Source organism: Amphibalanus amphitrite, unplaced genomic scaffold, assembly GCF_019059575.1.
Source record: "Amphibalanus amphitrite isolate SeventyFive unplaced genomic scaffold, NRLGWU_Aamphi_draft 000613F_arrow, whole genome shotgun sequence".
Taxonomy (NCBI): Eukaryota; Metazoa; Arthropoda; class Thecostraca; order Balanomorpha; family Balanidae; genus Amphibalanus; species Amphibalanus amphitrite.
The window spans coordinates 321,899-337,906 of record NW_024882107.1 but is presented as its reverse complement, the minus strand read 5'-3'; the positions used below and the strand labels follow the sequence as shown (position 1 = coordinate 337,906).

The window sequence follows — 16,008 nt, the reverse complement described above, 5'->3', positions numbered from 1 at the left end:
CCGTCATGTGCACTTGTGGGGCCCTCAGAAGCGACGGTGTTGGGCCCTCAGAGCCGCCGATATAGGGCCTTAAGAGGCACTAGTGCGGGGCCCTCAGATATGGCAATGTATGGCCCTCCGAGGCGCCGGTGTAGGGGCTTCACAGTTGCCGGTGATGGCCCTCACAGGCGCCGTTGTGGGGGCTCTCAGAGACACTGGTTTAGGGCCATCACACACTGAAAAAATTTTTTACTCACTTTTCTGAGTAATGACTGAGTTGCCATTTTGTCCAATGGTAAAACTCACTCTAAATCCGCGTACTCAGGTAAAACTCAGGGCGGAACGCAGGTAAAACTCGGGCAAAACTCATTGCAAGTGAGTAGCATGTGAGTAACAAAGTGAGTTGCCATTTTGTCCGATGGTAAAACTCAGATAAAACTCATTAAGTACTCATGCGTAACTCATGTCCTACTCAGACAACTCAGGCCAAACTCAGGTGTAAGTCATTACTCATGAAAAACTAGGAAGTAACTCATATGTAACTCAGCTGGTACTAATGTATAACTCAGGTGGTAGTACGGCCATAACTCAGGTGGAACTCATCGGTTATTCAGTGGAAACTAGGGCTGTACTCAGGACGTACTCACATCGATAACTCATACGATACTCGGGTGTTACCCAGGCGCCGCCTGAAACGGCTGATCTGATTCGTTTCATATTGGCTCAAGCCAATGTATAGCTCGCCGCCCATGATAACAGCTGCCGCATCAGCATTATGCAATAGGTATGCATGCATGATGCTGATACATACAACAGCCACTACCAGGCAGCTAGTCTATATATTGGGATTGGCCAATATATAACGAATCATTGCCCAAAACCAGCATACATATCTGTATTATACCATGCCCGACCAACGTCTAGTCTTGCACTATTCGCCCAAGCCCTTACCAAGAAATATATGTTTGTAGAAACGGTCGCATTGCGCTGTATTTCAATTCTGACACACGCCAAACTGCGTCGGGGGAGGGATCGACTCCACGTCAGCTCAGCTTCACTCTTTTGCCAGCTTCTCGACCTCAGTCTTCGCGGCTACAGGTGGCTGGCGCTCAGCATTGAATGGTGTTTGGAGCACATGGATACACACAAACCACAGCGTGTTTCGCACTTAATGCGCCGTTTGTTGATTGAGCACAAAGTGCGCCGTCGCCCACAGCAAGACTCCCTTCCAAACCATGGATCCCCACAAGACTTCCGTTCGAACTACGCTGAGGCGGCACCGTTCGTTTCCTTCGGACTTGTTATGATGGGGGTGATCCAAATTTTCGTCACCCGTGTACGCCACCACTGACGCCTTCTCCGCCAAGATGCAGAGGAGGCTCAATGGGCCGTTCCCTGAAAACACAATAAAAAAGTCAGATTTTCTTTTGCCAGTAAGAGAAACGGAAGTTATATGGGCATGCAAGTTGATTGAAATATCAAAAGTTATCAAGTTACTTCAGCTCAAAATTAATGTTAAACCGCGCCGTGCTGGTGCTCTGAGTTTACCGTAATGTACTGGGGGGGGGGGGGGGGTCGTCTTCACGTCCCCTCTTCTAACTCGGCTGTTGGGCCACGTAGCGACACGCAGTAAGCGGCATTCGAAAAAGCATAAAAGATATTTAACCCGGCAGTTGCTGGGGTATTTCGCCACCCACCGTTTGCTGGGGGGGGGGGGGGCTTTAAACGCCCCCAGCCGATAGCTCGAGAACCAATAGGCGCAGCGAAACGCACGAGGCGGCAAACGAAAGAACGCGACGAGACGCTTCAGATGAGTACTTTAAAGTTGAATTTTGAGGTCACAGGTCAAGTCAAGGTCAGGTCAAACACCTGAAATCGGGCTTTCAGTAGCATGGACTTCAGGACTTCGCAATGGGCGCCTCTCGTCATAAACTCTGTCAAAACGGTGCACAATCCATCATATAAGGCCTACAAGAGTGTCAGCTCCATGTAGGGGTCAGTCAAGCATAGGTCAGGGTCAAGGTCAGGTCAACCGGGTAGGCACATATCCCCGAAAATCAAAACTGATATTCGCAGCCCGTGACACACGTTTTATGGGTAATTTGGGGCGTAGAACACGATGGTGGCATTCATTTTATCATATGTGCACGTGTTTGGCTCAAAGAGTTCAATTTAAGAAATGCATGTATCATGGTCGTGAAGTAGTCACGAGAAATTGCCAAGATTCAGTTCAAGATTTTGGAGAATGCGGAACGATAATCAATAATCGAAGATAGCCATTTGATTGTTCATGGTATTGGCAGTCTAATGGCGTTTACTGCGTGTCTGTATGTCTGTTCTGTGATTTTATATGATTTTTTGAAAATATGCCGTTTTTGGTCGAAAACTCAGAAATCATGACGTCACTAAAACCTCGATATCTCAAAATTTTTCGGACCGATTTTTTTTTTAAACTTTGTCACAATAAACTTCAATCAATTCCCTACAGGTACCCAAAATTTGGCGCGCATGCGGCGCGCCGTTTTTATGCTATGGCCCGGCGAAAAAAGTGGGGGCGTTTAACGCCCCCCCCCCCAGCAACTCGCGGGTTAAGGAAATACTTGGGTAATTTTTAAGGTCAAGTCAAGTGCCAGGTCACCAGAGGTCAGGATAGGCCAAATTTTGCTTATTTCAATATTTTCGAAAAACTGGTGCTTAACTCGGAACCAAAAGAGCTGCCCGCGGAAAAATGCAGTCAAAAGCCCTTTCGACGTTTTTTTTTGCTGGCGCTTGATCTCAGATTTGACCTCAGTTCAACAATTAAGCCTCCAGAGAGCAAAAACTCTAAAAAAAGCCGTTTTTACGAAAATGTTTTCTGTAATACTTTCCACTCAAGAGTCACGATATTTATTTTGCCGTTAGCATAGTGTTCCTCTCGTCGGGACGAATGAACTATAATTAGACCTTGAAAGGCCATTTTTAAAACTTGATCTCAGGTTGACCTGACCAGGTCATGTTGCATATCAGTCGATCCAAACCGTCAAGCTGAACACATATGAGGTGTTTTATTGCACTAGCAAATATATTTTATACATGCCGTAAGGTTGATACTTGAGACATGGGACAGTATCAAAAACGCTATTAAATGAAATCCGTTCGATAATTTTTTAACATTTTACCTCAAACTGGTGTGAAATCGAGCGGTGAATTCCCTGAGCAAAAATGACAAAAATATCGAACGGTTTCCATGGCACGGTGCACGATCGTCAGCGACCATGGAAAATTTTTCTCATGTAAAGTCATTTGACGTGACCTGACCTTGAACGACCTGGGTCTAAAATTTCTTCCATATGCAGAAAAAAAATGTATGAGCAGGTGTGCCGAAAATGGTGGCGCTGCGCGCCGCCGTTCTTAGATATTCGCGAAAAACCTGAGGGGGCGGGGGGGGGGGGTGTAAAACGCCACCCAGCACAGCGCGGGTCAAGGTGGGATGGTCACCTTAACAGACGGTTAGTCTCGCAAAACACTTCCATGGGCGTCCAATATTAAAATCAACTTGAAACAATCACATAAAATGTGTTAAACTTAACAGTAATGGATATATATATATATATATATATATATACATATATATATATATACATATATATATATATATATATATATATATATATATATATATATATATATATATATAAGCAGGCAATATATCTTCTTTGAGACAAGTTTGGTTGAATACGATCGCGTATTTGTTTTTTATCACTTTCTTTTGAAGCTTTTCTTTCTTTCTTATCACTTTCCGGTCAGTTTCTGGCAGCTGGTGTAAAGTATCTCCAATGTTCATACATGCATTATATTGATTTACGTTTTGCGACGCGTTTCGAAGTACTCACTTCGTCATCAGGCATTTACACTTTACACTCTCATCACATATAACACTTACATTATATCTATGTTACTTCATACATTTTTTTGTTGACCTTAAAACAAATGCGATGTGACCTATGTCAAAATTCAGTGCACGGTTGCTAGATTCGAACAACCGTGCACTGAATTTTGACATAGGTCACATCGCATTTGTTTTAAGGTCAACAAAAAAATGTATGAAGTAACTTAGATATAATGTAAGTGTTATATGTGATGAGAGTGTAAAGTGTAAATGCCTGATGACGAAGTGAGTACTTCGAAATGTGTCGCAAAACGTAAATCAATATAATGCATGTATGAACATTGGAGATACTTTACACCAGCTGCCAGAAACTGACCGGAAAGTGATAAGAAAGAAAGAAAAGCTTCAAAAGAAAGTGATAAAAAACAAATACGCGATCGTATTCAACCAAACTTGTCTCAAAGAAGAATATATATATATATATATATATATATATATATATATATATATATATATATATATATATATATATATATATATATATGGCACGTATATATGGCATATATATATATATATATATATATATATATATATATATATATATATATATATATATATATATATGTTGCAGGCACTTTAGAAAATCAGTCATTTTGTAAAATGCCTAGGCATTTTACAAAAAGACGGCTGTTTGAAAAATGACTGAACGCAACCAGGCTTTTTTCAAAATGGCTAGCCATTTTACAAAATGACTAGGCATTTTGCAAAATACCTGACCAGCATGGAACGTAGATCCCACTACAGATACTATGGCCAACAGTTTTTGGACGTCTTCCTAACCCTATAGGTACGTGTTCAGCCTGTAGCTGATCGATTTGAAGCTCTGTGCTGACGACAATGCTGAGTAACGACCAGGTTGAGTTGCAGACTCGGCTGTAACATAAAGCATTGTTTAGTTAACGCTGTAAAAACTCCCAAGTACATCAACGCCGTTCATGTTCTGCCTGAAACTAGACCTAACAAAACCAGCCGGAGACCAGCCCTAGTCAATAGGCAGGCCCGGTTGATGTACAATTACATGTAAACGAATGAGTGTAGTCTTTGTTTGATTGTGCCATTACGGACAAAACTGCATTATGTATTTGGACATTAAAAACACGTTCGAATTTAATTATAATTTCCCACTTCTTCTCTCTCATCCTCACATTTTAACACGCGCAGTGGAAGGGGGGGGGGGCGGATTCCGCCCACCCCTCCTGTTTTTCGCCAATAACTCGCGCCGCAAGCATGATATTAATGTGAAATTTTGGCTACCTGTCCAGAATTGAACTGCGGATCTTCTCGTGCAAGAAATAAGAAAATCGGGTCACAACTTTTAATAGCGATGTAAAGTCAAACATCCTGCCGCCGCGGCGGCGCGAATCATCAGGTCGCTTGGCGTAGGACGAGAGCGTTGGTTTCAGAAGACACTAACGCCTAAGTGTGTGGGATCGAATCCTCGCGACCTCTAATAGTTTTACAGATACAGGCCGGCATAGGGCCAGTCGTTTGTTGACGCTCCAGATCGATCATTTTAAATCCAGCAGCGTCGCTGACGTGGGGGTTGGAAATGTCGCGGGCCTGCACTTCTCAAAATAGAGGTAGGTATGGACTTCCCACTGCTGGACTCGTATCTACAACACGCTGCTCGGTCATTTTGTAAAATGGCTAGGTAGGGGAGAGCGGGGAGAGTTGTATCATGTCCAAGTTGTATCAGGGCGAATTGTGCCAAACTTATCCAATGGATGGCGCTCGCGACACGACCAGCCGACGAGGTTTTCCGGGCGCCATCTTTCCCTGTTCTGTCTTGTGGCTGAGTGGACGCGTCTCGAGGTGAGAGCCGATTTTATGTTTTTTTAATGTCATTCTAAAAAAATAAGTTGCAAGAAAATGTGTGTTATGGGCATTTAGATGTGCACGAATTTTAAAGATCTCCGTAGCGGTGGTGAGGGTAGGTTCTAAGGCTGCGTGAGTGAAAACGGATTTCTCCAGCTGTCCGCTGTTTTTTTAGCACGAGGATGTTTTTTCCAAGATGGCGGCTAGGTACATGTTGTATCAGAGCCGGGTGGGGTATGTTGTAACATGTATGTATGTATGTATGTATGGGTATGTTGCTTTTGATCGCGAAAGCTAAGCCCTGGCTCGCGTTTGTAGGTAGCTAGTCAATGCTCGTTCCATTTCGGCACAATGTGTTGGCTTCTTTGCTCTTAACGGGCCACTTTTGCGTCTAGTCTGTTGATGTTTCGTTCGGATTGCATTGACCTAAGTTTGGTCTAATAAAGTGAAGCCTTTGAGCATACCTATACATTGTATTAACCCCATTTAATGTTGTTGTTATGTTCAAAACCAGTAGCAAGCACACTCCCTGAAACGTGAAATAGTGATACAAATTACCCCACCATGTGATACTGTAAACTGCGCGGGAGACGGTCGTTCCAGTTTACTGTCTTCCGATCGTGATGATCGGGAAACGTGTTCCTTTCCGAGCACTCGTCAGCCACCAGGGCTCTTCATGTCGCCCTCGCTTCCCCGTCTTCCGTCTTCCTCCAAAGACTTGCGCCGATGCGTAGAAGAGTGTGTATTTACAAAATTTCAGATTTTACTAATGTACAGCACACACGGACGTTTGACGGTATACAAAAACTACGCGCATGCGCTAGACGGTCTATCTAGTAACATGCGACATGCGCAGCGTGTGTGCGCGGATATACGAATATACATAAGCAATGGCGCACCGACACATGCGCAGCAGGTGTGCGCGGCTGTAGGGAACTCCTACACTACCCCCTCCCTAGACGGGTCGCGAACGTGACTCGTCGAGATCGCTGTGGGGATCGAACGTCGCGATCGGTGCGAGAGCGCAAGATAGATCGCGGCGGAGCTGGTTCCGGTGTTGCTGCTCTTGGAGATGGATGTTTTGCAGGCGGCGTGTCTTGCGGCAGCAGCTCCATGCTGTCCGACTGAGCAGCTGATGGTGGCACAGTCGCAGAGGCAGGAGACTGCTGCGCAGGTTGGTGTGGCGTCTCTTCCGGAGACGCAGGCTCGCAGTGGTCGATGTTGCTGGTTGGCGCGCTGGCGGCTACCGGCTGCTTGTTGGGTGGAGCTGGCGTCGGCGTCGGTCGCTTCGGTAGGTTGCCGCGAGGAGATGCGCTGAGTGAGGCGTCAGCGTCAATCCGGCGTTGTTTGACGGTCTTCGTATTCCGCACGAAGAGAAGTGCTGAGGCCGGGATTTTCGCTTGGCTGCACGGAGATTCGCAGCGGCGGGCCTTGGCGCCGAAGCGCTGGTGGTACCAGCAGACAGAGCTGTCTTGGTACGTCGGCGTCGGAGGGCATGATGGGCGAGGCGTCTGACGGCTGCGATGTCGACCTTTGTTGCGGTGGGAGAAACTGCACGGCGCTTTGCAGCGACGCGCTCTGGCACCGAAGCGCTGGTGGTACCAGCAGATCTCGTAGGTTGACGGATGCGCTGGCTTTAGAGGGCGGTTTTCATGGCGTCGTTGATGCTGGCTTCGGCCAAGTTGCGATGCTGCGCCTTTGAGTCGACGCTGGGTGGCCTCCATTTGCTGTACTCGGACGATGAGGGTCGCGATGGTGGCTAGCAGGGCTGTGAGCCGACCTGCTGCCTCGGGTTCGGGTGCCGGCGAGCTGAAGCTGGTTGCGGGAGGAGCGGTGTGCTGCCGGGTGGCTTCGCTCGACTCCATGGTGTGGTCCACGAGTAGCCCGGATCACGTCGGGGTCACCAGTGTAAACTGTGGAAGACGGTCGTCCCAGTTTACAGTCATCCGATCGTGGTGATCGGGAAACGTGTTCCGTTCCGAGCACTCGGTGAGCCACCAGGGCTCTTCATGTCGCCCTCGCTTCCTCGTCTTCCGTCTTCCTCCAAAGCCTTGGCGCCGATGAGTAGAAGAGTGTGTATTTACAAAATTTCAGATTTTACTAATGTACAGCACACACGGACGTTTGACGGTATACAAAAACTACGCGCATGCGCTAGACGGTCTATCTAGTAACATGCGACATGCGCAGCGTGTGTGCGCGGATATACGAATATACATAAGCAATGGCGCACCGACACATGCGCAGCAGGTGTGCGCGGCTGTAGGGAACTCCTACAATACAACTCACCCAAGCCATGGGGCAAGTTGTATCAAAAACATTGTTCTATTCGGGAGACCGTAGAAGAAAAACTGGTAGAGGTAGCGGAAAAGTTACTTTGCACAAAAAAGCAGAAGAATCAAGGAAGGGGATAGTATGGAAATAATGAGTTTATCACGGATAGTTACGAGGTTATGGGTCTCGGAGTAAAAACTGATACAACCCACCCCACTCTCCCCTATTTTGTAAAATGCCTAGGCATTTTGCAAAATGACTGGAGAGTCAGTCATTTTGTAAAATGCCTAGGCTTTTTGCAAAAAGCCTGGAAAATCAGGCATTTTGCAAAATGCTTAGGCATTTTACAAAATGACTGATTTTCTAAAATGCCTGCAACATATATATATATATATATATGTGTGTTGCGGGCCAAGTGCGAAGGCTAGTCCATTCGCGAATGGCCTAGTCCAAGTGCGATAACGCACTTGGACTAGGCCGTTTGCGAATGGACTAGTCCATGTGCGTTATTGCAGTTGGCCTAGGCCGTTTGCGAATGGACGGGCGTTTATGCTCCCAGTCCAAGTGCGAAGTCAGGCCAAGTGCGAAATATCCAGCAAAGTGACGTCAACTTGGCAAGTCAACTTGGCATGTGCAAAGTCCCGTGTGAAATGATGCGTGCAAAGTATTGGTAACTCAACCGGAAAATGCTTACACAGTCATGCTGAGGTCGCCTCTTCTTTACCTCACCCCACCCTTGCGTTCACCCCTTGGAAACATTGTCTGACGATAAATGCAATGCAACACAACAGTTTTTCGAACACTCACCGCACCGCACTCACCACACACAAGCCGCACCGTCCCGGTACACCACACCAGAGCAGAATGAATCGAGCGCCACAAACTCGACCAAGGTCAGGTCGGGTCATCAGCGGGGAGCCCGGAGCACGGTACTATAGGTCTCCGCACACCACGCGACTCTCCGCTGTTCGAAGGTCACGGGGATATTTGACCTCCCCAGATCCAGATCGGTGGCCGAAGCCTGGCCAGCAGCAACACGTTGCTATAATTTCCGCGTTTTGCAGGGTTCAGCGGAAAGTCACATCCCGAATGGACCAGGTGTGTGGAGACCTTAACCCAGAGTTACGCCAGCTCGCAGATCTGCTCCGGAGAACAAACTAAACATATAGACGCAGTGGCGTCGCCACGGATTTTCGACTAGGGGATCTGGTCGGACGGTCAGTCAAAGTAATCCCCACCAAATACTGAAAACTCCTCGGATTTAGACAATTTTATTTTGAGAATGCACCAAAGTCGTTTTTAAAATATTTTCTTTTATTCTTGATCGATTTTCGTGGCCAAAAGTGTGTGTGTGTGGGGGCGGGGGGGGGGCGTCGGACCGGCATATTTTCAAGAATGTGTTGTGTGTGTGTGTGTGGGGGGGGGGGTCCGGACCCCTCCGACCCCCCCGTCGGCGACGCCCCTGCATCGACCAGCGGTCCCCCATTCATTCGGAATCGTACCCCAATCCGAGGATCCATGCTTCCGGCGGCTAAGTGCAACGCCACAAACCCGTCCGTTCGCAAACGGCCTAGGCCATTCGCGAATGGCCGGCCATTCGCAAACGGACTAGTCCGTTTGCAAACGGACCGCCATTCGCAAACGGCCTAGTCCATTCGCGAATGGACTAGTCCGTTCGCAAACGGACTAGCCTTCGCACTTGGCCCGTAACATATATATATATATATATATATATATATATATATATATATATATATATATATATATATATATATATATATATATATATATATATATATATATATATATATATATATATATATATATATATATATGCCATATATACGTGCCATATATATATACATAATATAATGTAGTATATTATAAATGATATTATATATATATATATATATATATATATATATATATATATATATATATATATATAATATATTAATGTTTATATTGATGCATGTATAATATTGAAGCACGTTAACATACTTAATTGTTAGTTACGTTGCTTTTCCTTATTTTATTGTATAAAAATGAACAGATAATGAAACACAAACCTTTTGTGCTGAAGCATGCCGCCTGAACTCGGCTTAGCCATGATTTAAGCCGCTGCATCGAGGCCTCGTAGTGGTCAGTGCCGGCTTCGAGCCGGCTGAGCAACCCACCACCCGGTCGAACTCGCGCCAGAACTGTAAGAAAGGTTGAAAATGCTCGCTGAAATCGAATAGTGTACGAAATTATGTGTGTAGGCATTAAAAAAAACAGTCGTAAAAATAATAACAGTCGGAAAAATAACAAGCACAAACGAGACAGAAGAATCTTAAACGGTTCAGCGAGCGGAATTAAGACCATGGGCCCCACCACCGGGGGGGGGGAGGGTACGGGGGACGTGTCCCCCAATATTTTACATTTTTAACATTGTGCCTATGGGTGCTGCATGGAAAGAATCGACTTCAAACAACCTTCGCCCCCCCCCCCAAAAACCATCGGGTCGTGACGGAGCTGTTGTTTAAAGAAGTAAAAAGGGTCAAACGAACGTGCTTTTAGGATAAGGACAACATTATCCCACAAACATGTTTTTTAATTTAAATATAACATAACTCACCTCTTCTTTCTCGAACTATGCCGGGTAGGTATCCCTCAGTTTCTCGATCGATCTGCTCCGCCGTTCACGGTTGGCACCGACCTCCTGACGTCGGCGGGGAATGTCTGCTGGTCCATCAGTTCACCTCCCTGTTCTCCGTGGCGCATACGATTGATAAAAGCTTCATCGACAATCACCGAGTTCTTCACAGATAACTTACCCATCCTTCGCTGCACGCCTTCCCCGCCCCTGCACTCTCCTGCACAATTTCACAATACGGCCTCAACAATTCAACGTGAACTACGCGAGTCACCGCGCCACAACGGACTGAAGCGCGCGCCGCGGTTTTCGAACGCAACGGCTATAATACTCATCACGCGAACTCACGCATCACGCAGGAAACTCACCCTGCCGCGCATGCGCGCATCTTCAAGCCAGGGGTACCTCACGCACAACTGCACGTGAATTCGCGAGAACTCATGCATTGCGCAGGAAACTAGATTTGCCCAAGCAAAACTCATTTCCGACTCAGTTCGAATTCACGCAACTAAGCACTCAGAACTCACGCATAACGAAGTCACCCTGGTGATGTGAGTTAGATCAGCCAATAAGTGAGCACCACTATCGTATTCACTGAGTTTCTTCATGAGTTATTACTGAGTAATGCCTGGCCTGAGTAAAAAATTTTTTCAGTGCAGGCGCGCGTGTGGCCCTCAGAACTGCTGTTACGGAACGGACCCTTCATAGGCCGACAAGAAGATATCAAGAGGTCACCGGTGCCTTCAGGAGCCTTGTGGGGTTCTCAGAGACCGGCATGGTGCTCTCAGACGCCGCTGGGACCCTCCGAGCCACCTGTGTGGGACCGTCAGGGTCGCTGGTACCTGACGAGGGCCCTCAGAACCGCCCATGTAGGGGTTTTAAAGGCATTGGTGTAGGGCCTCAGAGACGCCGGTGTGGCGCTCAGGGGCGTCGGTGAGGGCCCTCACAGTCGCCGTTATAGGGGCCCTCAGAGAAATGGGTGTGGGGCCATTACAGGCGGGTGCGGAGCTCCTAGAGCTGGCGCCCTTACCCAGCCAGCAATTTGGTTCGGCGCAAGTCCGTTTTGCCCCGGCAACTGCGACATGCCAGGCTTGGGCCGGTATAAACGGAACGCCGTCAAATCCGGGGTTTGGGTCGATACGACTCTATTCCGGCTAGCCAGTATTTGCTGTAGCGCTCCCGGGTTGGTATGGTTCCGGACCGCCAAGTCTGGCTCAAGTCAGGCTCCCTGCCATGGCTCAAGTCCGGCTCCCTACGACCAGGTCCGTCTGCACCCCATAGCTGCTCTGGCTTACTGTGGCTGAAGTACGGTGGAGGTACGGCACGGCTGGTGTGGCATAAGTCCGGCTGTGATGCGGGCGAGCTCCGGGCTCGTGTGTCAGCTCCAGTAGAGCCCCAGACCTTGCCCGTACTTTAGCCGGAGCAAATGCCGGAGCTAGCCAGAGTAAAACCAGCTACTGCCAAGACCAAATTAGCTGGCTGGGAATAAGCCGGCTAAGACCCCCAGAGTCCGACATGTGGCCCTCCGAAGCCGGTAAGGGGCCCTCAGAGGCCGCCAAGGGGCCCTCAGAGACTGGCTTGGGGCCCTTATGGAGATCTTAGTGTTGATCTCCTCAAGAACCTGAGCAGGACGGGAAGAGAACACCTGCTGGCCCTCATCAACAGATCCTGGCAAGAGGGTGTCACACCGGCCTCCTGGAGGACAGCCGAGATCGTCGCTATCCCGAAGAAAGGGAAACCACCATCAGAGACTGGAAGCTACCGGCCCATCTCCTTGCTGTCCTCCATCAGCAAGGTGGCAGAGCGGCTTCTCCAGGCAAGACTCCAACACTGGCTCGAATCCAACAACAAGCTCAACGTGAACCAGGCAGGCTTCCGAAGAGGACACTCGACCATCGACCAGGTGGGACGCGTCACCCAGCGGATTTTCGACGCTTTCGAGGCGCGCCCACCGAACCGAGCTGTACTGGTCCTGCTCGACTTCGCCAGGGCCTACGACCGGGTGTGGAGAGCGGCCATCTACGCCAAGATGAACCGCCTCGGCATCCCGGGATGCGCAATCCGCTGGGTGAGAGCGTTCCTCACAGATCGCCGCGCCCGCGTCCGATGGGGCGCCACCCTGTCCGATTCCCGGGTGTTCCAGGAGGGCCTCCCGCAGGGCAGCGTACTGGCACCCCTGCTGTGGCTGGTATACGTAAACGACATCGACGGCAACATGCCACAGGAGGTCGCCAGGTCACTCTACGCAGACGACGTTGCCCTGCTCGCCACGAACGTGTCCATCGAGAAGTGCTGCCAGACACTCCAGCCGTGCCTGGACAGTACGGACGAATGGCTGAAGAAATGGAAAGTGACGCCCACATCAGCAAATGCTCCGTCACTGCCTTCTCGCTGGACCCAAAGGAGACGGGCGGCAAGGCCCGACCGAGGCTAAGCATGCGCGGCGAGCCCCTGGAAATCACCGAGAACCCGACGTTCCTGGGGATCAAATTCGACGGCCAACTGACCTTCACCGAACACGTCAAGGACCTGAAGAAGAAAATGGCCCAGAGAAGACAGTGCCTGCAAGCCCTCGCCGGCAAGTCGTACGGCAGCCACCGAAGAACCCTCAGAACGGCGTATATCGGGTACATCCGAGCCCTGTACGACTACGGCGCCGCTGTCTTCGGAACCCACTGCGCACCGGCGGCAAGGGAGCAGCTTGAGGCGGAGCAAAACAAGTGCTCTCGACTGATCACTGGGTGCATCCGACTGACGAGGACAGGCGCACTCACCGCGGAAGCCGACCTTCTTCCCCTGACGGTGAGGTCCAAGCAACTTGCTGGCATCGAGTACCAGCGGATGGTGCGCCTCCCAGAGAACGACCCAGTCCGAACCCTGATGCTGACGTGCCCGCCGCCACGCCTCAAGTACCGAGCCCATGAGGCGTGGACTAGAGCATGCTCAGAGGCTGCAGCCGGGCACCGCCCACTACCGAAACCGCCGGATGAAGACGCTACCCTGACGCACAAGCCATGCCTGCGCAGAGTCGGCCGGTGGATGGCCGAGGGAGCTGAGCTGGCGTCCCTCCCTGCGGAGCCGCTGAGCCTCCACCGGTGCCGACCGCCCTGGCGCCCTGGCAGCGGAGCGGTCCGCTTCGTGATCAGCCTACCGACTGCAACCAAGAAGATGGACCCACCGGACAAAAGAAGGGAGGCGGCGCTACGCGCCATCGCCGAGCTACCACCGACGGATGTGACCATCTGGTCGGACGGATCGGCGGGGGGCGGCACCCGAAACGGAGGCGCAGGCGCGCTTATCGAACTTCACCGACTGGACAGGGAGGTGGAGGTGCGCGCCCCCGCAGGCGGAATCTGCAGTAGCCTGAGGGCCGAGCTGACGGCCATCAAGGAGGCGCTTGCAGTGGTCGCCAACCTCGACGCCGAGGAACGCGCGCAGACCCGAAGAATCCGCCTCCTCACCGACTCCATGTCAGGCCTGCAACTACTGCGACGGGGCCCGGAGGCCCAGACGTCGGCTCTCGCCACCGAAGTCTGGCGCCTCATCCACGAGCTGGAGGACGGTGACCACCAGATCGTGTTCCAGTGGGTCCCGGGCCACACGGGAGTGACTGGGAATGAGGCTGCGGACCGCCTGGCGGCGGAGGCCGCAACTGAAGACCAGGCACGGGTGGCTGTCGACCTGGCCAGCGCCCGCGGAGCGATCAGGCGCCACGCCGTGGAGATGGCGCGCGCCCGCGCCCGAGACGCCCACCCGTTCCCGGCTGCCACCCCGGGGCACGACGAGATGACGCGCTGGGAGTCGGTCACGGTCTCCCAACTGCGTACCGGATGTTCGCCACTCACCCGGGATACGCTGCTACGGCTGGAGCTGGCGGAAGACGACCGCTGCCCTGCCTGCTCCGAGCCCGATAGCGTCGAGCACCTACTAACGGAGTGTCCCGCATACTCCCGCACCCGAGGCCGGCTCTGGGGTTTTACGCCAACGCTCCGTGAAATCTTCCAGGAGCCGGCCAATAAAATCACGGAGTTTCTCCGAGGAGTGGGGCGCGTCGAACCCCCCGTCGACGTGCTCCCGCGGCGGGCCCCCTAGGGGGCCCGCCGCGTGGCGTGCAAGAAGAGAGAGAGAGAGAGAGAGAGAGAGATCTTAGTGTTGGTACTTGTGGGCCCATGAGGGTTTTTTACGAGCCCCGTGGATCCTTCTTTGTCCAAATATGACCAACATTGACTCTTAGCGGCCAATGGCGCCTCAGGGCCCCTCAAGCCCGAATAACCCGAGGGGACCCTGGGCCCGAACCTGATGGGGGGGGGGGGGGCACGTGCCTCACGGCCCACCTGGCTACGCCACTGAGGAAAATCGTAAACCCGTAAATATCCAAATGCGATCACCTGTCATTTTTTCAGCGATCATTATTGGGATCGTCTGATTACCGCCAGAGCCTCGTAGCCACCGTTGCCTCCGCGCAATGTCCGCCCCTGCGGACCGCAGCGGCTGCTGCACCGGTGCTAATCGCCGTCATTGGTTTCTGTCACCTTATTACAGAGGTGTCGGAGCTGCTGCCATGCTGGCGGCAAATATACGACTTTTTTTCGGAAAGATGTTAATGTAATAAGGTAGCCAAGTACTAGGACGAGCAGAATGATTTTCAAGAGGAACGTTCTGCCCTTGGGAAATGTTAGTGGTGGAAATCCCGGCATTATCAGTACCTTATGGGGATAACCAACCCTGCCTTGTACGGTTGTGCCCCATGGCAAAGCTGCAATCTTTCACCCGGTGCAGGGGTTGAGCAGTGAGCACCCCCAACCATTTTGAAAAATCGACACCCCTGGGCCCCATATTGCAACATGGGAAACCAGCATCCAACGATATGATTCAACCCGCTCGCCGGGCCATGGCGGGGCGCTCGTCCAATGATAATTGATCAGTGCAGGATGTTAGAGGCTTGAATGGTGTCCATCACCACCGCGCTGAAGGTCAACTGAACCGCCGCCCCGCCCCGGTGACCGATAGCTCAATACGTGTCACACTAACACCCTGGGAGCGGGGTTTCCCCGGTGTCACATGACACTTCCAGGCACCCGGCGGCCACCCCGACGAAAGATCACGTGACTGACCGCCACCCCCTCCCCCCTCCCGACTGGGTTACACGACGCCCTGGACCGCCTCATGCCTATGACCGTGACCATCTCAGTCACATGACAGATATTGTCTGTCATCTGGTCATGGATGGTCGGCTGGCTTCACTTCCGGATTCTCGCTTGCGAACTTTCAACCAGAAAATGACCTTCTTAGAAAAGGAATGCGTCAATCGTGCCCCGAAGCAGATGGATACCAGCTTCCGCCCTCCGGGATCTGGAGAACGAATCTAAATCTTCAC

At 50.8% G+C, this 16,008-nt stretch overlaps 1 protein-coding gene and 1 long non-coding RNA gene across 2 annotated transcripts in view; both read right to left on the bottom strand.

Moving 5' to 3' along the window:
- LOC122363283 (basic proline-rich protein-like) overlaps positions 1–16,008 on the bottom strand; it is a 41,586-nt gene that overhangs the window by 24,552 nt on the left and 1,026 nt on the right. The gene's annotated exons all lie outside the window — the stretch shown is intronic.
- LOC122363284 lies at positions 944–10,836 on the bottom strand. The gene is made up of 3 exons (XR_006253337.1): positions 10,614–10,836; positions 10,066–10,197; positions 944–1,374 (listed from the first exon to the last, which is right to left on the bottom strand). It is a non-coding gene; the product is annotated as an uncharacterized LOC122363284 (long non-coding RNA).